This window comes from Mastigoproctus giganteus, chromosome 8, assembly GCF_048544385.1.
Source record: "Mastigoproctus giganteus isolate SK-2022 chromosome 8, ASM4854438v1, whole genome shotgun sequence".
Classification (NCBI taxonomy): domain Eukaryota; kingdom Metazoa; phylum Arthropoda; class Arachnida; order Uropygi; family Thelyphonidae; genus Mastigoproctus; species Mastigoproctus giganteus.
Window position 1 is genome coordinate 80,107,393 of NC_143582.1, and position 25,126 is coordinate 80,132,518.

A 25,126-nucleotide genomic window follows, 5' to 3' on the forward strand; every position below is an offset into this window, starting at 1 on the left:
CTCTACAAAGTCAACCTGATACTGACACACTTCCTAGAAGCAACCATAACAAAATGCAGAACCACTACAAAGGTCGAGAACATTACGACCAGATCGGTATCCATTAGAAGAGGAATCTTCCAGGGAGAATACTTTGAGCCCACTATCTTTCTAGCACTGAACCCACTGTCAACTATGCTCAGTGACAGCAAGTACGGACATACCCTAAAAGAAGGGAGGAAGAACCTGTACACCCCTTCTCACCTGATATACCTGGATGAAATCAAACTCTATGCCTCAACGGAAAATCAACTCTAACAGCTACTCCAATCACCGAAGAGTTCAGCACTGACATCAGGATGCAATTTTGCTTGGACAAATGCAAGACCCATTGAGTATATCAAGGACATCCAGTCGGTCGAAACTACCAGCTGAAGACCGGTGAAGAGATTGAAGCCATGACTCAGGCACAACATACAAATATCTGGGGAGATGCAAGCCCACCAGTTAGAACACAAGGAAGACCCGACTGGCTTAAAAATACCATCAGGGACTGAGAAGACTGCTAAAATCAATGGTCACAGCCATAAACACTTATGCAGTCCTACTACTAACGTACTCCTTCGGGATCGTAGATTGGACTAACATCATGTTGGTGAGGATTATGAGATAGACCAGGATGATGATGACCAAGAGCCGCTAACAACACCTGAAATCCGTCATAAAGAGACCATAGCCCGTAAAGAAGGAGGGAGGGGATTGACTGGCCTCATTGAACAAGAGAAGAAGGCGATTAAACACTTGCGAGATTACTTCCAGAAAATCACAGCACCAACTACCAAGCCATAAGAAAGATAGACAAACGGCACACAACACTCAACGTTAACAAGGAGACCATCCTCACACAGGCAGAAGAAACAAAGACAGAAAGATGGGCGAAGACACTCCACGGTAGACTTTACATTGACAAGATGGCTTCCAAAGCTTGGCTTACAAAGGAAAGCTCTTCCCCGAGACAGAAGGATTCATGCTTGCCATCCAAACCAGGAACTACAGGAAATATATCGCCAAGTAGCCAATAGTAACTGATGACACATGTCGTCAATGCCACCTGCTCCCAGAAGCAATCCATCACATCACAACAGGCTGCAGCGTGATCGCCCAGACGGAGTACACTCACAGGCACGACCAGGTGGCCAGGATAATACACCAGAATCTAGCGCAAAAATAGCAGCTGAACAAAGAAAGTTCACCATATTACAAGTGCGAGGTCTCAGGCCATACAAGACCTCTACTCACAGACTATACTGGGAACCGTGCCATAATAACGGACAAGACAATCCCACACAACAGACCAGACATAACCTTCATTGAAAAGATGGAAAGCGCTACCTACCTACTTGACCCACAGAGCAGTGCCCAAAACCAGGAACCTCCAAAAAAACGTATGAGGAAGCATTCAGATCTTACACGTAACTCGAGAAAACCGAGATCCTGAACACCTGTAGGGCAGAGAGAGGGTTCCTCGACCAACAAAAAAAACCCAAAAAACTATTGCATTAGGATCACCCAGTAAGTTATTACTTATACCCACGTGTATTGTGTCTTAATATGCCTTAAGACACAATTTTGCCGTTTTGCCGGTCGAAAAACCTTGCTATCTACGCCTGAGACCGAATAACTCAGCAACAGAATGAAAAAAAAAAAAAACCATAAAAGTTCCTCGCGTCATCGACAGGATTCGAACCCGCGCCTTTTCCACCCGCTGTGGGGAACGGTGACAATACCACTGTACAATCCTCGATCAACAGTAATAATAACAATAACAATATACTGCTCGACAAAATTAACAGAACTAAATGTTTTTCATTGATATTTTATTGTGAACAGTATCGTCGAAGGCGAATATTTGATATAATAGGCATCTTGGCATGCAAATTCCGAGTACCCAATATAAATGGATCGACCACTTCACAAAGCAGAACATTATGGAAATTATCCATGCCTGGAAAAGCACGTTTTGCGACCACATCACATCGTTCCCGTTTTTGGCTTGCTCAGTGTGACAGCCACATCTCCAGTACTAAGGATGGCAAATCATTGTCGTTTTGATTATTCTTTGAGATGGTGAACCGTTCGACGACTTGAAGCCGGGTAGTCGCAGGTGGATGTGGCACGAAAAATCCTAGTTTCCGAAAGAAAAATCCTGCTACCCTGCCCTCACCTGAGACTGATTAACTCATCCACGTTGTGTGATAGGTCCATAAAAATTCCTCGCATCATTGACGACCTTAAACTCAGGTCTTTTCCATTCAGTGTGGTAAGGACGGTGATAATATCAAGTGTTCTACACACGAGAGCATCCACCAGGTACAGTAATGACAATCATAATCACATTTTTTTTTATAATTTAATAGTTCCCCACGTTCCACTGGACTAGCAACGATTGTTCAAGAAAGCAGCAACCGCACTTAGAGACTTTGATTTATCACATTTGTAGAAGTATCTTGAAAGGGCTTCTTGTCCTGTATCTCTTCCTCATTGAAAAAGACTATGATTTCAGTTCAGTGCTTTCTCTGAGTACTGAGCTATCTTACTTCACCTTTTGAAGAGTGGTTATTCTTCCGAAGTGATGCCCCATGATTATTCAGTCACAAGAGAGGACAGATTCATAAGGGGGAAGACGCATAATGCTTATCCACAAGAATCACATCAAACTTCAAGTGAAGTTCTTTATCGATAGAGATAATATTGATCTTATTTTTACCAATATTAAATAGGATGGAAAAGCTCTTACCACGGTTTTAATCGTTACCATTTTGCCACCTGTTCCCGTTACGATTCTTCAGGACTTGGAGAGCCACCTGGTACCCTTTCATCAGCTCCGGCTTCTTTCGGAGTTAATGAAAGGCTACCAAGACACTTATAATCAGAGATTTCAGTGTGCCTGAATCTTATTCACAAAGTGAAGCAGATAACTGTACTAAAGACCCAAAACCTTGCTTAATATCTTGAAATCATAATGCTCTCTCATGAAATTAACCGATATTGACCCTTACTATTTTTTAGTCAAGAAGATTATTTGCTAACTTCTCGGTGGCTGTCCAGCTTACTTTTGTCATAGTTGCTTGTCATAGTTGGAACATTTAATTCCATGTCTTGGAATTAAATGTTCCCAACCACTTGTAAAGTACAAAAAAAAAAAAAAAAAATAGAACCATAGCAAGCTGTTCCTTCCTTCATGCTGCAAACTGGCCATTATTCAGACGTTTTCTTTTCATTATCGACTGCTTCCCACAGTCCAAAGGACGCCGTTGAAATGCTGTTGAGCATCACCAAATCTAAGAGAGCATCCACATCCCAACTAAATGTGCCAGAGAGAGAGAGAGAGAGAGAGAGAGAGAGAGAGAGAGAGAGAGAGAGAGAGAGAGAGAGAGCGAGAGAGAGAGAGAGAGAGAGAGAAGCAATGCTACCTCAGTCAGAAATTCCTGGATTTCCAGGAATATTAGTACGAGGGGTATCAATATGAGGGACATTGATCAACCGTAAAAATAAGTTCCACCAAAGTTACATCAGATTCAAAAGCCTCACTGACTATTTTGCCTTCCATGTAGCGCATAGACTCTATAAACTACCATAAACAGTTCGTATGACAGTTGCGCCTTCTAACTCTCCCACTTGTATCCCGCCCTTGTGGGTAGAACAGTTGGAAAAAATCGCCGTCCTTCCCACACAGGGTGGCAAAGACCTGAGTTCGAGTGCCTTCGGCGACGTGAGGAATTTTTATGGGTCTTTCTCACAACGTGGCTGAGTTAGTCGGTCTCAGGCGAGGTAGCACGGTTTTTCTCCCAGGAAACTCAGGTTTTTCGTCCATCGAACAGAAAATCGACCACGGAACACATGCAATTTACAGACAATATACACGGAGCAATATTCTCTTAAAACCCTACAACAACAACTTGTATCCCTGCTTTAGGAACTTCCATGGAATTCTGTCCAGAAGAATCGGCATGGGTCTACTTGAATATGAACAGCTTTGACACCTCCAGAGAGGACATCTACAGTGCATTCCTTAATCTTAAGACCAACGCATAGATGACATTCAACCTGTTGTGCTCTCTCTCTCTCAGCTAAAAGAAGCGCTTATCGAACTGTTTTTAGTGCTTCCATTCAGGTGGGCATCTTCCTTGATACCTTAAAGATCGATAAAATAACCCCAGTACACAAAAATGGCGACAAACTCACTTTCTAATTACAAGCCAATTACAATCATAATCTCTCTCTCTCTCTCTCTCTCTCTCTCTCTCTAAGTTGTTCGAAAAAGTTGTCTCTACTCCAGCATCAACCCTGTCTTGGCAAAAGAACAATTTATATTCACCAAAAAACGGTCAATTGCAATAAATTTAGCTGTGCTCTGGAATGCGGTTACAATGACGTTAAACCGATCGTAGTCAATAAATGTATTCTACACAGACCTGTCAAAGGCGTTTGACTCAGTCAACAACAGCCTGCAATTCGCCAAAATCTCTGCCTATGGCACTGGAGATCACCCCTTTCCCCAGCTAGATCAAGAGCTACCTTGTTTGAAAGAAGAATAACCATTCATGTGGTTAGAGAAACACCACAAGGATCATTACTGGATTCCCCCCTCCTGTTCTGCATCTAAAGGAATGACGTAGTGAAAATCTGTGCCACTCCCGAGATTCGTCGCCTAAATTAAGTTGTTGATTTTAAGATCTACGCTATTGCTATGGATGATCAGGAGGTTCTGGGCTTTCAGAGATCACTTAACAATCTAGCAGAATGGTGCGAGTGGCTGAAGCTACAGCCAAATGTGGAAAAATGCCATGTCTTGGCCTTTGAAAACGGATAGCAATCTGCTCCTTCCCTCCACAGACAATCCCATGGCGAAACAACCATACCACCAGGAGAGGGATCTGCATAACCATGGGCCTAACAGTTAGTTTTGTATAGTTGTTAAAAGACACAAGGGGGATTCATCCGAGGACTAGAATTTGTGGTTTGTCCATTGATACAATCTGTTAGATAACCTTCTCAGTCATGTTAATTTTGTGTTCGACCCAGGAGTGAATTTTCGCTTTTCGGGTTCCTTTACACACCCCCAACACAACCAGAGCAGCAGACTTCATCAGAAGTAATGCCAACATCTTCAAAACCGATTTCTTTACATTCCGCTATAAAGATTTTGTTCGTCCAGTCCCCGATTAAGTATCTGTAATTTAAAAACATCATCATCACTGTCTGATTGACGAAATAGAAAATCTTCAAAAAGTAATAATAATGAAATAGTTAATTAAGAGAAATAAGATCATCTTCTATAATAGCATCTCCCCGAGTTCAGAACTCTTCGATATCATGCCCATCTCTACACGGAGAAAACACTCAGATCTCATATTCTTGTTCAAAATTCTCATCTCTCGTCTAATCTCTCTCATCTCTCTCTCTCATAAAACAAACAAATATGTGTACTATTTCTAAACAAAATATTTTTAGAAAAGTTTCGTTTTGAAAGCATGACAAATACCACACATTCCTTGTACCAATACGGTACTTTTGATACAATCTGTTGTTACTTTTCCGTATTAATATCCCAATTTTATTTAATGCTTAACTTTTTAAGAGCAGTCAGATTTTCAGCGCCACAGTTCACAAAGCATTTGTAGTAACAGTGAAGGACTTGAACCAGCAACCTCCTTATTGTGACAGCGCATGCTGGTCACAGGACCACGGACGTTCCTCAGTTATTAACTTGTTGGAGATACCACCGGTTAATAATGACTAGGTTATATCTATAACGTTCATCTGCCATTAGAAATCCTCGAGTCAAGGAGATACTTTCCAGCAGTGACCATAACTCTTTGATATGAGAAAAAGGTCTAAACCGAATCGGATGACCAAAGAAGTGATGGGATTGGTATCAGAAAAGAAGGCAATCTGCAGATTATCAAAAAACCCTGTTCAATACATGAGCGATATAACGTATTTTATAATCAGCTTACTCAGAGAGTGAGACAGATTGAGGCAGATTTTGAATAGGATTTGTAAAAATTCTTTGCATCTGGTGAATACAAAGGAAAAGAATGAACCACAAATTAATTCCCTTGCCTCCACAGGAGAGAGAATTAGCGTAAAACCCCAATAAATTAACAACAGTTGCCATTGAACATCACCTTGCTGCTCTTTGGAAGTGTGTCAGATTGATCATTCCGCTCTTATCTGCAACTCACTGTCAACTATTGCTTTTCGGGTAACTTTACCATATTCTGAATCCTCGAAACAGAGAAACTTTTGGAAACTTGCCAAAACACAAAACAGCCAAAAGACGTCACAGATGACGTCACTATCAACGTGCGTAGCGTACGTTGACTTGAAGTGTTAGATGACGTCACGTGCGAGTCCTGTAACCATGTCTTGTAACACTGATTTGCTAATTAAAAATTACTTCATTTTTAATTAGCAAATCAGTGTAAGTTAATAATAAAACAATTCAATCCTCGATCTCTGTTATGCAGTGAAAACTGAGAAGCGCATTGAAAATAACGAATTATTTATCGCTGTGTAAATAAATGAATTTGGATTTCTTCATTTGTAATCACTACTAATAGAAAAGCAGCATTAATTTTCTGTTAGGAGCGATATTACCCCAACCTTTTACAAATTCCTCTTCCCAAATAGTTCTTTGTATAATGTTGAATTGGGGACCACGATATTCCGAAGAATCAAAATCGATATTTGACAGATTATGAAGTGATTTTAGCCATTTAGTTTGTTGCGTCTCCAAAACTGCGAATTAACGAAATTTCTGTGCAACTCGAGTATAATTTCGTACCTTGTAGTGTCATATATTTTAGAGGAACAAACCCGGGAACAGAAAACAAATTTTTTATGTACACTTTATATTTGTACAGCGAATAATCTTTAGGAACTATTCCATGCACTGAAATAGCTTTGCATTTGAAGAACCCTCAACCGTAACTTTATGAGTAGCAACAGACCTGGCAACAACGATGGACAACCACAGATAAAGGGGCCATAAACAAAAATTTCATTCCGGACAACCTACCCGAAGTCACCAACCTGGTTCTCCCCAGGTCTTCTGGCAACCTATCTTGCTGACTGGACGTGGCGGCATCAGGAGAAAATTTATCATCCCGGGTCTCGCCGACAACCCGTTCTGTTCCTGTGGCCAACTTGAATCATGGGAGCATCTGACGTACCGGTGGTGCCCATTATATGAGGACCTTCGGTGTATTCTGATATCAAAAATTCAATGCATCCTGAGACTGCGGGAATATCTCCTGGAATCAGAGAAAACCTATGCTGCATTTTCCAAATTCGTCCAAGGCCTCTTCGGAAGGCGTAGGACTCTCCCACCACCACCACCACAGAACATATCGGATTTAGGACCTACCTGATTTAGTCCTTCCACCAATTTTCCAGGATGGCACCTGTTCCGGGATCTGTGACACCTCAGGACAAGACCTAACTATGACCTTGCAGCTCCGCTGCCAACGCCACTTGGCGGTCTGTGTGTCCCAAACACTGTGGTGTTCTTACCCGATTCATTTTAATTCCTGTTCCTCAGTGGGGTGAGATGAGACGGTTACCTGTCTCCTCCCCGCCACCCCTTCTTTTCCCTCTGGTGGGGCATGGGTGTACCCCACTGACTCATTGGGTTCTGACGTAGAATCTGGTTATGCTTGGATCTGACTGTGACGAGTGTGTGTCTCCTCCCCGCCACCCCTTCTTTTCCCTCTGGTGGGGCATGGGTGTGCTCCCACTGACTCCGGGTTGTCTTCGAGGGTGCCTTCGATTCCCTTTAGTGGGATAGCGCCCTCGAACGTCTACGTTCTGCAGAATGCCCTCAACAGTTATATCTTCTTGTCAAGAGCTACTTTACAAACCGACTCGTCACAGTCAGATCCAAGCATGACCAGATTCTACGTCATTTCTAGAGGGTGTCCTCAGGGATCCATCTTAGAACCGTTATTCTGGAACGTGGTCTTACAGGACTGGATAAAGAGAACATTTGAAAATACCAAGATAATGGCTTACGCTGATGATCTAACAGCACTTCTAAGCGGTAACTCAAGATTTGCTTTGGAAGCATCAGCTAGAATAGTCTTAGAAGACCTACAGATTTGGATCCATGAAAATAAATTGAAGATAAATTTATATAAATTTGGTCCTTCAAAGACCAAGATCATGGTTCCTGGGGGTAAACTTGACATCCGGCATCCAACTACGTGTAAAATTGGCAATGCTCAAATCCCTATAGTCACGGAAACTAAATTGCTGGGAGTTATTATTGACCATAATTTGAATTTTGGGGCGCATTTGTCAAGCCTTGGTGCAAAATTTAAACGCTTTGCCAATGCTGTAGTTAGAGTTTCTCGAAATGAGTTGGGGCTCTCCAGACAATCCTTGAGGCTCTACTATACAGCTGTGTTTGTCCGTGTGGTGACCTATGTTGCAGGAGTATGGTTCCATAGGGTCAAAATTGTAAAGTTCAAAGCTAAATTGATGACACTTCAGAGAATAATGTTACTAAGTGTTCTGAAAGCCTGCCGCACAGTCTCAACGGCCGCACCAGGTTCTGGCGGGTTTCTGCCCCCTCTCGACTTACACGTGATCTACAGAGGATTGACCTACAGACTAAAACGTAAAATTCCCTCAGAACTCTTTGGAATCACAATTAATCTAGACTCGAATAACAAACATGAACGTAAAAGAATTTGGAATGAACTAATAACTCTTTGGCAATCTAGATGGGACACTTCATCAGTTGGCTGTGTTACTAGAAAAGTCTTCCCCGGGTCCTACACATCGATGAATAAGAAGAAGAAGTCTGGTTCAGTATGGATACGTTTACTTCATACTTGCTGACTGGTCACGGTTCGATGAACATGAAATTATATAAATTTAGGTTTTCGAAACCAGATCTATGTCAGTGTGGAGAGGCTGAAGACTGGCAACATGTACTATATTCATGCCCAAACTATACGGATTCTAGAGCCAGGATTAGGGAAGCAGTGCCTAATCTTTCGACTGGTCAAGAGTCAGTGTTGGTGCCGGATGCTGATAATTACCGAGCGCTGCAGCCTTTTGCAAAAGAAGCTTTTATGAGAAGACATGTACAGTCTCAGATGACAGCAGTTATTCACGCCTCTGGCCTGCAATGTGTCCCTCTGCGAATGGATTCTTCCAACGGAATAATTGCCCAAGACTTCTTTGGTAAGAATGATACAGAACTGGTTCCAAGAACATGAAACTGAATTCACCCTACTGCAGTAGTCTCTCCAGTCACCGATTTAATTCTAATTGAACACCTCTGGGATGAGATGGAACGAGCTCTTCGGGAATAAAATTCTCAACCATCCAATCTGAGACAAGGTGGGAAGCAACTGAGCCCAACACAGAGCAGCATCCTTTCGATACCTCTTGGAGTCCATGCCACAACAAATCTGGGTTGTTATGTGTGGGTTTAAAGAACTTACAAGCTGCTAGGTAAATGTACCTAATAAAGTGGTCACTCAGAGTACATTTTACACTTGAAATTATTTGAGAACCACTCCTGTTTTGTTTTTTTTTTATAAATACTAGGGCTGAATCCGGAACAACCTACCAAATCCGTGACTGTAACCCGATTAAAATGGGTCATATGGTATCCCCCGTTTATAGGCGTTTATTTGGTCTTCTTTATTTGGTCATTTTAAGCAGTATCCCTTGACTTTATGGGATATTATGCACGTAGGGTTGTACATGTTTGGTAGAAACAGTAAGATTTGAAAGCAGCAATTCAAAAATACTCTGCATAACTTAAAAAGGTAGCGCGCATGCATAGATAAATAAATTGATTAAATTAATAATATTTAGGGTTTTTCAAAGTTACGTGAAACAAAGGCTGTATTGTAAACAAGGGGACAGTTGTCATGGAATCGGAAACACAATTAACAAACACGTTAACACTACTTATATACTCTACCACACTGGTTACTCACAACAGAGTAACTGGTGAATCACGTGGCAGGCCAACACTGTTCATATTGGTACTGTTTAAAGCCCGTTTTACACAGTCATATTTTTATGACATAAATTTGAAGATAAAAATGTTTTACATTTTACAGGGATTTGCAAATTATGATTAATGTATCTCGAAAATAAAGACTTATGTTTATGGGAATTCTTTTTCTTGTTTTTGTGCTTAGAATGTTGCTATCTTTGTTCCATTCGGCTTTGAAACACCCTTATATATATTGCACGCAAATAATCGTTAATTTGTTTGGTCTGAAGAGTTGTACAAACACAAATATCTAACGAAATTAACTTGAATCTTCTCTTTCGTTCTAAATATGAAAATTCTGAAAGCTGTTAAGTGCTTTAAGAACTGCAGAAATCCAAAAAGATTCCTTCAACCATTATTAACAAAAATAAGAAGAAAAAAAAAAAGTTCTAAACAGTGAAGAAACAGTGCTTGCATGTCTCGCGCAACCCTAAAGTAATAAACATTTGAAATCAATCAATGATGTTCTCAGAGAAGAAAGAAATTAAAAATATTAAATTAACTTTCTGGCAATGAGTTCTGTTGCTAGAAAACAGCTGATTCTCCTTTAACACTGTAACTAACTATCTCTCTCTCTCTCTCTCTCTCTCTCTCTCTCTCTATTTCCTTTCATCTATCATTCTGCCGAATTAATGTTCCCCTCGCCACCGTTGAGTCTGTGGAGTCCGGGCAGGTAGGTGGACAACCAAGTCTGGTATTGCTCATAATTAATAGTCCGTTGAATAAACCAGCAACTGATTATATTAACAAAGGTTGCAACATTTTCAGGCTTGTTCGCAAGCGTAATGCGTCTATTGGCTTCGTCATGTCTGTCCGTTTGTCTGTCCTCATGTAACAACTCGGCTCCCAGTGAACGAAATTTAGGAAAATTTTATTTGGACCTTTTAGGAATAATTTTCTTTCGGGGCCATCCGAAATTTAATTAAAATCAGACCAATAGAAATTTGGGATTTTTTTTTTTTTTTAAATAAAATTTCTTATTCTCTATACTGGGTCTCTCTCGCTTATTTCGAGGTTTAGGCTATTTGTCGTCGGAACTTTTTTTTTTTTTGTCATATTTGGTTGAAATTTTTGACTTTGAGATTAAAATTGAACTAAATATTACCTTTTAGATTTTACGATTTCTAAATATAAATCTTTTCCAACCAACGGCTTTTTTTTTTTTTTCAATGAGAAAGTTATTCCCCGTCCTTGGTTTAGTCTTAAAACGTCTTAAAATCAAATAAAATAAACAAGCAACGATTGTATATGATCTTCTCTTAAATAAACGCCTTTTACTGCATACAGCGACTAATCACAAGGGTAGCTGTGTTAATCTTCTCACCCTACAACCGTTTCTAAGGAATAGACACAAATTGCTGTGTGCTACAAGCAAATAATCGAAGGTGTTCTATTTGTCAAATGGAACACCTTCGACCACTGATTTGTGGTATCATTTTGGGCAAAGATAATCTACACTTTATCGATTAAAATTCGCATTCTTCCAAATATGATTTGGTGTATTGCATTATTATCATTCATTAATATTAAATACAAATTTCAACGTACTTTACTTACAGATGATGACGGAAGGAGTCCGGATAAATAGCTGACCCGACCCCTCCACTTTCTGACTGAAGTCTTTGATGGTGCCATCAGACCGGAATTTATTTGCACTTATCTACATACAGCTCAAGTGGTCAACGATTTTCTTGAAACTGAGGACATTCTTTGGCTGAAGGGACTGGAGGATCTCTGGACCTGAATCCAATCGGGCATGTTTAGGATGCCTTTGGGTATGTCTGTCTTCACCCAGAGTCCTGCCTTGTGCTCTCCTTTCACCAACACATAACTTGTAAATTGCAAAAACAAAAAAATCATAAAATTGTAATCTTTTGAACACGGAGTGTCACAGCATGGCACAATTCTTCAGATATGATCTCAGATTCTGTAATTATTGACCGCTGAAACTACAGCAGTCACTTGCACTTATTATTGAATAATTTATCCTTTAAGAATCCCCACAACAAGTGATCACAGGTGGTTAAATCCTGAGAGGAAACGCGGTGGCTATTCAATGGAACTCCGCCGTCCGATTCATCGACCTGGGAAATTTTCATCTAAGAATTCGCGGACAGTTTTTGCAGAGTGAGTTGGTGCTCCAGCCTGCATAAAAAAGCACAGCTGAAAATTGTTTTTGACTGCATTAATGGAATGATTTGGAGGTCCGAGAACACCTCCTGTCCAAATTCCATACCAGACTGTCAAGCCAGGAGGGTTTATATCCTTGCTAAAGAATAAACGAGGGTTATTAAGCGAGTAATAAAGGCAGTTATGGCGATTAAGAATTCCATTTTGCTTAAATGTGGCTTCATCATTCTACAAAAACAGATATTTTGTAATTATGTTCAATGGGGGTTAAGGCCTGGTTTCTGGGCAGGGAAATGAAACCTTTGCATATATTCAAACCAACTCAAGACAGGCTGTGCAGTATGAATGGGGCATTGTCATACTGGAACATAAAAAGACCTTCCCTATACTGCTGTCACACAGTAAGGAGAGCTGCAATGGCACGAACAAGGTGATCACCGGTATTGCATTTCACAATGACTCTTCGTTGAAAGTCGCCAAACTCAGCGCTTCGATCCATCCACTTCATTCCATTGGTATTTCACTGGTTCACCCCAGAAGCAAGCATGCTTCTAGCATGAACATAGTTGCTTTTATCCCTATTCCTGACGCGTTGATGATGGCGGGTATGATTCATTTTTCCAAAATCCCAGAGGAAGGGGACATGTGGTCGGTAGAGAACAATGAAGCCAAACTGTCCTTTCCAACGTATCCTAGAGATTCTCAATTGAATTCAGATCTGGAGATTCAGGCGGCCGGAGTAGATGTTGGAAATCTTGGGAACGTTCTTCGAACCGCCCAGAAGCAATTCTTGCACGGTGGACAGTTACGTTGTTGCCTTAAAAGAATCCATCGCAATCAGAGTTAAAACGAAGCATTGCAGGGTGAAGTTGGTCCGATACGACAGAAAGATAATTCATTAGAGGTAACACGATCTTCTAACGGTATGAGCGGACCCAGTCCGTACCAACAGAACATACTCCATACCACGATACCACCTCCATCCGCTTGAGTGGTGGACGAAATAGTCTGGATGCATCACTTCATGAGGTTCACCACACTTTCACCCTACTATTGGTACAAAAAAATGTAGTCTTCAGAGAGAGCATGATCTTTTTCCACTGTTCCACAGACTTGTCTTATCGCTGTTGCCACATGATCATATCACGTGGGAACTTAACTTTGCATAGTGTACGTTTAGTTATCTATTGATGCCAATTGAAAAAGGTTTATAATTTTTGGTTTAAGAGAATATTTTCTACTATACATTCCACTGGTGGCAGAATAGATGTGGGGGTGGGGGAACTCTGATTTTAATTTTTTTTTTTTATGGTTGGGTTCACTCCTGGTTCAAATAGCACGGTGGTACCCCTGGCATATTGATTCACATTAATGCATCAATATCGACTCCAATCTTATCACCGAATTCTTTGATAAGCAATGCAAAACTGCGCACTTCCAATCTAATACTCTAATGGATATAAACAAAAGTATTCTTATCTGCTTGTTTTACAGTTTCATTATCAAAAGTGGCTTTTGGTAGCTTCGCCCTGTATTGTTAGTGCTGCCATCTAGTTTCCGAAATAAGAGATGCAAAGCAAAAGTTTAATTCAAGTTTAAGTACAAAATATACGCGGTTTCATCGATTTACGCTGATGATGAGATATTCTTTATAACGAAAGGAAATTTACGTTTATCAAATAAGTATAATATAGGTTAACGAAGAAATGTTCGTCCTTACAGAACTAATGTCACGAGCAGCTCACTAGCGTCCCCTAGTGAAGATCATAGTAAATACTTTTGATGAATTAGAAATGTTGATCAAATGCAAACATTGTTGGGATATCAGAAAGGTGTCACTCAGATATGAGGGATGCAGAATTTGTATATCGAGTGGTACAATGTATACAGAAAAGACAGATCCAACAGTAGAAATCATGTTTAATCAAGTTAATTCATGTTTAACTAATCTGGTTAGCTATTTTGACAGGGTCACTCAAGAGCTGGACTTTGGGAATAACTTCTACATTGTTTATTTGGATTTTAGCAAATAAACGTGAATTATTGAGACACGTAACAGAGAAGAAAAATGCATGGGATGCATACGAATTATCAGCTGACACTTAAAGTGAATATAAATTAGTCCGCAATCCATCACAAAGGAGGATACAAAATTCAAGGGAGATTAACAAAAGTCTCAAGCAAAGAATGTCAAGAAAAGCAGCAAAGTATTTTTACTTATATTAGATTGGTCCACGTAATGTCGATGGTTTAACACTTGATCCTGCTCAGGTTTCTGACAGGCTGAATGTGTATTTTGCATCTACATTCACACATGAAGAATTCTTTAGTGAGGGGAATACCAGAAGTTTATCAAACTCTATCAGGAAGCTAAATAATTTTATGATAACTAGGAGGAAACTGGAAGAGAAATTGTTCAAAATAATTAGTTGCATAATTGCACAGAACCCAAACGATCTGTGCAAAGGCAAATAATCATTTTCTGTTTTTTAAGTGACTATTTTCTTTAATTTCAGCATTTTGTACGTTGGCATTACACTACCCTATTCCTTTTTAATTTATTATCGATGAAAACAATTAGAAGTTGCTCTCACTCGTGAAATCACTCACCTCATATGCTGGAATAGGACGCAGTCTCATCAGCCTAAGGAATTGGATTTCTAAAACTGTTTTAGGTTGAAATTTCGGAAGAGATACGACCACCTGCGTGGGTGATTCTTATGCTGGTTCATTTAAACTGATAAATAAATTGGCTTACATTCATAGGGCTTTTTATCAAACCACGAGGGCCGAGGATTCTCTCGTGAAAAGACACATATTGGAAAACATTAAAGTGGCGCAATCGACTAGCGCGTTCGGCTGTTAACCGAAAGGTTGTGGTTCAAGCCCACCCGGGGGCGTTTTTATGCCATTTTTTCAGAAATCATAAGTTCACGTGCTTTCGCGGTTGATGACTAACAACTTGTAGCCTCTAAAGCCGATATCAATTATCCTATTAAGTTCACTTACATACAATTTTAGAATTACTTTGTTATTATTCAAAAAATTAAAATATAATTTAATTGGATGACTATTTTTAAAAAGTATTCTTACAATATAAAGTCATCTTAACTGAAATGAGTATTAATACATTCTGAATTAGGGGAAGGTTATTTTAAAAGGCAAAATAATATAATTAGCGACTGATTTTAAACCCACTCAATTCATTACAGCATTCGTGGTATCTACTACTGTCAGAGTTTCTTTACTTATGCATGAAAAGGGACGAATGGAAAAAGAAACGCCCCCGGGTGGGCTTGAACCACCAACCTTTCGGTTAACAGCCGAACGCGCTAGCCGATTGCGCCACGGAGGCGTCCGTTTCGTTTTTTCCAATATGTGGCTTTTCATGAGAGGATTCCTCGGCCCTTGTGGTTCGATAAGAAGCCTTAATGAATGAAAGCCAGTTTATTTAGCAGTTTAAATGAACCAGCATAAAACAGCTTCAGAAATCTGATTAGCCCAATTGATGAGACTTATTCCTTAAGTGTTATTCCAGCGTATGACTTGTGTCCTTTTACGAGTGAGAGCAACTATGAGAGCTTGTTTACATTGGGAAGAAACTAAATTTAATTCAATTGATTTGTTAATTTTAAATAGAGAATCATACGAATTTGCAGTATTAAAATCCTTTCAGGCGTGCACCCAGGATTCTTCTTCGGCTCATTGCCAGAAAAATGACTCACTTCTTGTTTTTTCTCTTTTTTTTCTATTATCCTTTTGATCTAGTATTTTTAGGAGTTCGGTTTTTCCAACGTTGCATCCGAGGTGAACACTGGGTTCGCTAAACTAGCAAGACTCTTGTGTATTTATTGGATGATTGTTTTCTACAGAAGCATGTTAGAGAGGCAACCTAACTTCAGTGGTAGAGAAAATCGTGGAGACTTTGATCAATGGTGGAATTCGGGATCATTTGGACAGAAATGGAATTCTGAAGGATAGTCAGCATGGTTTTGTAAAGGGAAAATTATGTTTAACTAATCTGGTTAACTATTATGACAGGGTTACTCAAGAGCAAGAGGAGTTATAAATTACTGAATTAAGTTACCTACATGGGTGGTAGAGGCTGACAATTTGGGGAAATTGAAAGGTAACCTGGATAATTGCGTAAGGGAAGAGGGAAACGCATAGGCTGTCCATTTCCTTTCTTTTATTATATTTAATAATAATATTATTACGTTACTCTTTTTTCTTTTTTGTTTTTTTTTGGCTGGTGAGCAAGGAAGCCTTATACTAGAAATGATTATCAGCAGTGATTCTTTCTACATTACGAATCTGCAGGTGAAAGACCCCCCCCCCTCCCGCTAGGTGGCAATGACACAGGGAATTGATGTAGAATTTACTTAAAGACGTAATCCCTGTAAGGGTAAAAGGAAAAACTTTTGCTTTGGTACGGGTGGTTACATTGGTCTCAGACAGTTTTTAAATTCTGGACAGTGGGACCAACTGATGATGTTACCAACAATAACTCTAAATGGGAAGCATTCAGTGGAAAAATCATAGAAGATTTAGGCTTTTCATAACAACTAACAAATACTGCTCAAAGCTGCTAAATGGATGCCACGTGAATTAATAATTCTGCTCAGGTTTCTCACAGGCTGAATAGGTATTTTGCATCTGCATTCACACATGAAGAATTCTTTGGTGAGGGGAATACCAGAAGTTTATGAAACTCTAACAGGAAGCTAAATAATTTTATGATAACTGGGAGGAAAGTGGAAGAGAAATTGTTCAAAATAAATACTTGCATAATTATATATTTGCGTAATTGCAGAGAACCCAAGCGACCTGTGCAAAGGCAAATAATGATTTACAGTTTTTTAAGTAATTATTTTCTTTATTTTCAGCATTTTGTACGTTGGTATTATAATAGCCTTTTCCCTTTTAATTTATCGATGAAAACGATTAGAAGTTGCTCTCACTCGTGAAATAACTCACCTCATATGCTGGAATAGGACGCAGTCTCATCAGCCTAACGAATTGGATTTCTAAAACTATTTTAGGCTGAAATTTCAGAAGAGATACGACCACCCTCGTTGGTGATTCTTATACTGGTTCATTTAAACTGATAAATAAATTGGCTTACATTCATTAGGACTTCTTATCCAACTAGGAGGGCCGAGAAATGGTCTCATGAAAAGTCACAATTCCATGGCAATCGGCCAGCACATTCGGCTGTTAACTAAAAGGTTGGTGGTTCAAGTCCACTGGGGGGGGGGCGTTTTTATGCCATTTTTTCAAAAATCATAAGTTAAGTTCACGTGCTTTCACAGTCGATGAGCATCAACTTGTAAACTCCTAAACCGATACCAATTACCGTATTAAGTTCATCTTACATACAATTTTGGAATTACTTTATTTTTCACTTATCATTTAAAAAATTAAAATATAATTTAATGCGATGACTATTTTGAAAAAGTATTCTTACAATATAAAGTCGCGTTGACTGAAAATAGTATTAATACATTCTGAATTAAGCCAGTCGAGGGGAAGGTTATTTTAAAAGGCAAAGTAATGTAATTGGCGACTGATTTTGAGTCCACTCAATTCATTACAGCATTCGTGGCATTCACTACTGTCGGAGTTTCTTTACTTATGCATGAAAAGGGACGAATGGAAAAAGAAACGCCCCCGGGTGGGTTTGAACCACCAACCTTTCGGTTAACAGCCGAACGCGCTAGCCGATTGCGCCACGGAGGCGTCTGTTTGGCTTTTTCCAATATGTGTCTTTTCATGAGAGGATTCCTCGGCCCTCGTGGTTCGATAAAAAGCCTTAATGAATGCAAGCCAGTTTATTTAGCAGTTTAAATGAACCAGCAGCAAACAGCTTCAGAAATCTGATTCGCCCAATTGATGAGACTGAGTCCTTAACTGTTATTCCAGCGTATGACTTGTGTACTTTTCACGAGTGAGAGCAACTGCCGCTTGTTTACATCGGGAAGAAAGTACAGTAAATTTAATTCAATTGATTTGTTAATTTTAAATAGAGAATCATAGGAACTTGCAGTATTAAAATCCTTTGAGGCGTGCACCCAGGATTCTTCTTTGGCTCATTGCTAGAAAAACTATTCATTTCTTACTTTTTTTTTTATTATTATCCTTTTGATCTAGTATCTTTACGAGTTCGGTTCTTCGAACGTTGCATCCGAGGCGAGCACCGGGGTCGCCATTATACCTGATCTCTATTGCAAATCGCAATAGAGCTCAGGTAGTGAGCATTGTTGCAATTTGGATAACTGATGGTTTGTGCAATTTGCAATAAACCATCAATTACCCAAAACGGAACTATGAGCTTACCTATTGCACGCCTCGAGAACTGCCTTTGTAACGTATAGTGCTGACATCTAACGGTTTAAAAGAGCGCTGTCTCTGCTTTTCATTTGAATACAGTACATGTATATTTTTCTCTTATCCTCATTCTTTGCTTCAACCAGGGCAGGATGCATGCAGTTTTTCGGCAGGAAGGAACGATATAACGATGTGTTTACTGTAAACAAAAATTATTCCCAAATTTTTAACGAGCCATTATGCAGAACTCAAACGCCACATAACCCCTTAACGTCATAAAACATGCGCAAAATTTGTTCCACTTTACTTAGACCCCCTCCTGGATCGTCTTCTGACTTTAATATTCGAAATGGAAAATATTAATAACCGAAACAGTAATATTTGGGAACAGTAACAAAATGAAATATAATAGTAATAACAATAATAATAATGTGATTAATTATTATTTCTCCCTGATTGGGGGTTCCACCTCTCGACGGATATTGCTACCAAGTACACAGGGTGGTTGTAATGTCTGGTGTTACTGTTGGTCGAGGAACTCTGACTATCCTAGAGTTGTTCAGGATTGCGACTTTTTGGAGTTCCTTGTAGGTGTTCTCTGGGAGATCTATTGCCGCTAGGCTGTTATGTAGGGTCTTTGGCACCATACAGGTGGTTGACACGATGATAGGGATGGTCGTAACTTGCGGCATATGACACATTAGCATTAGTTGCATTACTTGAGGCATATGATGCAAGAAACAAGCTTATAGAGCATCAGACAAAGAAAAAAAAAATTCCCATTTTACCTATCCATTCACTTCAAATGTTTGTCCACTTCTTCCTTGAATTTATTTAAGCTATCAGCTTTCACAACGGCAGATGGAAGTTTCTTCCAGCAATGAACTACCCGCTGGCTAAAAGCAAATTTCCGTACATCTATTCTACCACTCTCTTTCCTCAATTTGAATTTATGCCCCACTCAGGTTCTTAATCTGAGCAAGCGGAAGTATTCCATCAGCATTGAGCGTGCTCAAACCATTTAAATCCTTGTACACCACAATCAGATCATCTCACACGTGCCTAGTCTCCAGATGCTGCAACTTGCAGAATTTAAGCCTCTCTTAGTAAGAGAACCCCTTTGTTCCTTTCACCAATCGTGTTGCCCTTTCTGTACACGCTCAAGCAACTCAACGTCCTTCTTAAAATGAGGCCTCCAGACCTGTACGCAGTACTGAAGGCGTGGCCTGACCATTGCCACAATTTTGCTAGCAGAGACACCTCCTTGTCTCTGCTAGCAAAATTCCTTTATATCATTGACAAAACTCCATGAACTGCTCTGTCACCCGTCTGAACTACTCAGAGAACTTCATATCTGACTTCACAATTACCCCCAGATCTTTTTCGTTCTCCGCCTTCCCGAGTGTAGTACCACACAGTTGGTACATTTCACTGGGATTACTTCTACCCATATGCAGTACTTTGCATTTGTCAATGTTAAACTACAGTTGCCACGTCTCAGCCCATCTGCCTAACCTTTCCAGATTCTGTTTCAGTAGCATACTGTCTTTAGTGTCATTAACAACCCTGCCAACCTTTGTATCATCTGCAAACTTCAACATTAAGCCAGATATACTTTGATCTCCTGTCTTAGGTTCTTGTACTTCTTGATGTTTTCCTCATGGGTTTTCTGGAGGTTGCCACTGTTGGGTACCGCTATGTCAATAGCGTACCCAACTTTTCCTTCCTGTCCACAAGGGTTATGTCTGGTTTCTTCTGCGGGATTGTCTTGTTTGTTGCTGTTCCCAAATATTACTGTTTCGGTCATTAATATTTTCCATTTCGAATATTAGAGCCAGAGGAAGATCCAGGAGGGGGTCTGAGTAAAGTGGAACAAATATTGCGTGTGTTTTATTAAGGGGTTATGTGGCGTTTCAGTTCTGTATAATGGCTAGTTAAAAATTTGGGAATAATTTTTATTTACAGTAAACACATCGTTATATCGTTCCTTCCTGCCGAAAAACTGCGTGCATCCTCCCCTGGTTGAAGCAAAGAATGAGGATAAGAGAAAAATATACATGTACTGTATTCAAATGAAAAGCAGAGACAGCGCTCTTTTAATCCGTTAGATGTCAGCACTATACGTTACAAAGGCAGTTCCCGAGGCGTGCAATAGGTAAGCTCATAGTTCCGTTTTGGGTAATTGATGGTTTATTGCAAATTGCACAAACCATCAGTTATCCAAATTGCAACAATGCTCACTACCTGAGCTCTATTGCGATTTGCAGGTATAATGGATTGGCGACCCCGGTGTTTGTCTCTGATCCAATGTTGGAAGAACAAAACTCCTGAAGACCGAAAGGATAATAACAGAAAAAGCAAAAAATGAGTCATTTTTCTGGCAATGAGCCGAAGAAGAATCCTGGGTGCACGCCTGAAAGGACTTTAATAGTGCAAGTTCGCATGATTCTCTATTTTAAATCAACAAATCAATTAAATTAAATTTAGTTTCTTCCAACTGTAAACAAGCGGAAGTTGCTCTCACTCGTGAAAGTGCACAAGTCATACGCTGGAATAACAGTTAAGGATTCATCAATTGGGCGAATCAGATTTCTGAAGCTGTTTCATGCTGGTTCATTTAAACTGCTAAATAAACTGGCTTTCATTCATTAAGGCTTCTTATCGAACCACGAGGGCCGAGGAATCCTCTCATGAAAAGCCACATATTGGAAAAAGCCAAACAGATGCCTCCGTGGCGCAATCGGTTAGCGCGTTCGGCTGTTAACCGAAAGGTTGGTGGTTCAAGCCCACCCGGGGGCGTTTCTTTTTCCATTCGTCCCTTTTCATGCATAAGTAAAGAAACTCTGACAGTAGTGGATACCACGAATGCTGTAATGAATTGAATGGACTCAAAATCAGTCGCTAATTATATTATTTTGCCTTTTAAAATAACCTTCCCCTCGACTGGCTTAATTCAGAATGTCCTTCCCCTCGACTCCCCTAATTCAGAATATATTAATACTCATTTCAGTTAAGATGACTTTATATTGTAAGAATACTTTTTCAAAATAGTCATCGCATTAAATTATAAATTTTTAAATAATAACAAAGTAATTCTAAAATTGTACGTAGTGAACTTAATAGGATATTTGATATCGGTTTTAGAGGCTACAAGTCATCAACTGCGAAAGCACGTGAACTTATGATTTGTGAAAAAAATGACATAAAAACGCCCCCGGGTGGGCTTGAACCACCAACCTTTCGGTTAACAGCCGAACGCGCTAGCCGATTGCGCCACGGAGGCCTCTGTTTCCCCGTTTTTTCAATTTTGGTCTTTTCATGAGAAGATTCCTCGACCCTTGTGGTTGGACAAGAAGTCCTTTCTATTATTAATATAAGTAAAAACACTTTGCTGCTTTTCTTGGCATTCTTTGCTTGAGACTTCCGTTAATCTGCCTTGGCTTTCCTAGCCTCCTTTGTGATGGATTGCGGACTAATTTATATTCATCATAAGAGTCTGTGTCACCTGATAATTCGTATGCACCCCATGCATCTTTCTTCTCTGTTACGTGTCTCAACAATTCACGTGGCATCCATTTAGGCAGCCTTGAACAGTATTTGTTAGTTGTTATGAAAAGCCTAAAGCTTCTATGATTTTTCCCCCGAATGCTTCTCATTTAGAGTTATTCTTTGTAATAAGAATAGTTGGTCCCACTGTACAGAACTTAAAAACTGTCTGAGACCAATGTAACCACAAGAATTCACCTTCTGTTCAAATTTACCAATTGCTTTTACTGTTTTTAGGTTAATGCATTGTTAAAATGGAGAAGACAAAGCACAGAACTTGCGTCAATCACCCAGACAACTTCTGCTATGTTTGTGGACACTTAACCCCAAAAACTCAGAGGAAGAAAATACACAATGTCACAAAAATTGCATATTCATTGTACTTCGGCTGCAAGATCGGTGACTAAGAAAAAAAATGGCCTCCACATATCTGTTGTATTACTTGTACAACAAATTTAAGGCTGTGGTTATATGGCAAGCTGGGAGCATTACCTTTTGCCGTCCCTATGGTGTGGCACGAGCCCAAGAATCATTTCGACGACTGCTATTTCTGCATGATAAAAATAAAAGGTATTTCCAAAAAGAGCAAGCACTGCATCAAATATCCAAATATCCCATCAGCAATTAGGCCAGTGCCACACGGTAAAGAACTGCCAGTACCTGTGCCACCAAAATCTTGGGGTATTGGGAGTAGTGATGAAGGTACAGAAGAAATCGTTTTACCAGATGTTGCGGAACCATGTACTTCACATGATTTGGACTAAGAGCCAGAAAAAGAAAAGGCCCCACTCTACATTGAACAAGAAGAATTAAGCTGCTTGATCAGAGACTTGGGCTTACCCAAAGAGAAGACTGAATTACTCGGATCCAGACTACAACAATGGGACTTACTCGCCAAAGGTACAAACATTACAATATACCGTAAGCGAAATGGAGAGTTTTCAAGATATTTTCCAATGGAAAACAACATATGTGTCTGCAAAGACTTCGTTCGTCTTATGCACGAACTGAACATTGATCACAATACCTCTGAATGGCGTTTGTTTATTGATGCATCAAAGCTAAGTTTGAAAGCAGTATTGCTTCCTAATGGAAATACTTTACCATCAATTCCTATTGTTCATGCTGTTGGCCTGAAAGAAACTTACGATAGTATGTCCCAGATTCTTGCTACTATACGTTACAATGCCTATTATGGTTGGAATATTTGTGGTGATCTCAAAGTGATTGGACTGCTTGTTGGGTTGCAAGGTGGTTTCACTAAATTCTGTTGTTTTCTGTGTTTGTGGGATAGTCGTACAACACTAGGATAAGAGAGATCAATATGTTCCCGGCAAAAGCAATATAAAGTATGTTCCATTGGATGATCCACAAAAGGTTTTTCTTCCCTTTTACACATCAAACTTGAACTGATTAAGAATTTCACTAAGACACTGGATAAAGAAAGCAGAGGATTCGCATATTTACTGAAAATGTTTCCAAATTTATCTTATGCAAAGCTGAAGGAAGGAATTTTCATAGGTCCTCAAATAAGAAAATTCCTAAAAGACGAAGAATTTCAAAGAAACCTGAATGATGTTCAACTGGCTGCATGGCGGTCTTTCAAGGCTGTGGTACACGGATTCCTCGGAAAGAGAAAAGAAGAGAACTATGAGCAACTGGTGACAAACTTGCTGAAATGTTACAAGAACATGGGGGTGCCGAATGTCATTGAAAATGCATTTCCTTCATTCCCATTTGGATTTATTTCCTGAAAACTAAGCAGATGTCAGTGATGAACAATGAGAGCGCTTCTACCAGGACGTATCTGCAATGGAAAAACGACACCAAGGTCGCTGGGACTCTGCCATGATTGGGGCTTACTGTTGGTTACTTAAACAAGAAAGCAATCTGGAGTATAGAAGGAAATCATTGAGTGGGAAACATGTCTAAGTAACATATATTGTGTGTAATAATTACAACCACATATGCTGATATTGTATAAAAACAAGGAATTTAAAAATATATATGTATATCTTTTGATGTAGACGTGACAGAAGTAAAAGATTGATATTTTCAGAATCAGGACATTATTTTGTTCAGAATAACCAACATTCGTTCCAGAGGTATGACGAAAAAAAAATTTTCTCGGGTAGTGTAATCATTTCTGGTATATTTCTCTCTCTTTTATTAGTATTAGTAATGGCCATATGGCTTAAGGCTTCCTTGCTCACCAGCCAAAAAAAAAAAAAAAAAAAAAAAAGGAGTAAAATAATAATATTATTGTAATTATTAAATATAAATTAAATAAAGAATAATAAAAGAAAAGGAAATGGACAACTTATACGTTTTCCTCCTCCCATAGGTAATTACCCACCTGCCTTTGAATTTCCCCAAACTGTCAGCCTCTACCACCCATGTAGGTAACTTATTCCAGTAATTTATACTCGCAGACTAAAATAAAACTTCCTGCAGTCCAATTTAAAAATCTCCCCCCGTAACTTGAAATTATGGCCCCTAGTTCTAGAATAATTTATAACCGTGAAAATTGTGTCCTTATTCATTTTGCTTATGCCTTTCAGAGGCTTAAATACCTCAATAAAGTCCCCTCTATAGTCCCTAGTTTCCATGCTCTGCAATCCACATATTCGAAATCTTTCCTCATATGGACGCCGTTTTGCTGATCTTGCCAGGAGAGTTACCAGTCTCTGGACCCTTTCAAGAAGCAGAATGTCTTTTTTTTGGTGTGGTCTCCATACTTGAACACAGTATTCCAAGTGCGGCCTAACAGCAGCCTTCTATAATGCTACTTATGACGTCCTTACCCCTACTAGCAAATGTTCGATTAATAATCGATAGGATACCACGTGCCTTCCTTGCAACATGTCTAAAATGATCGGAGAACTTCATGTCTAACGTATCGTAACTTCCAAGTCCCTTTCCTCTACTACTGACTTTAGTTCAACTCCACCAAGTGTATGAGTATTTTGTGATTACTGTTCCCCAGGTGTAAGACCTTGCACTTTGCTGGTTTTAAGCAAAACTGCCACTTTTCTGACCATCCCTGAAGTCTATCTAGGT

The 25,126-nt window shown here is 39.5% G+C and overlaps 4 non-coding genes across 4 annotated transcripts; 1 reads left to right on the forward strand and 3 right to left on the reverse strand.

The window, feature by feature from the left end:
- Positions 1–15,474: 15,474 nt before the first annotated feature.
- Positions 15,475–15,548, reverse strand: TRNAN-GUU (transfer RNA asparagine (anticodon GUU)). The gene has a single exon. It is a non-coding gene; the product is annotated as a tRNA-Asn (tRNA).
- A 2,310-nt stretch (positions 15,549–17,858) lies between these two features.
- On the reverse strand, positions 17,859–17,932 carry TRNAN-GUU (transfer RNA asparagine (anticodon GUU)). Its single transcript has one exon. It is a non-coding gene; the product is annotated as a tRNA-Asn (tRNA).
- Positions 17,933–21,245: 3,313 nt separating this feature from the next.
- Positions 21,246–21,319, forward strand: TRNAN-GUU (transfer RNA asparagine (anticodon GUU)). Its single transcript has one exon. It is a non-coding gene; the product is annotated as a tRNA-Asn (tRNA).
- A 410-nt stretch (positions 21,320–21,729) lies between these two features.
- On the reverse strand, positions 21,730–21,803 carry TRNAN-GUU (transfer RNA asparagine (anticodon GUU)). Its single transcript has one exon. It is a non-coding gene; the product is annotated as a tRNA-Asn (tRNA).
- Positions 21,804–25,126: the final 3,323 nt, after the last annotated feature.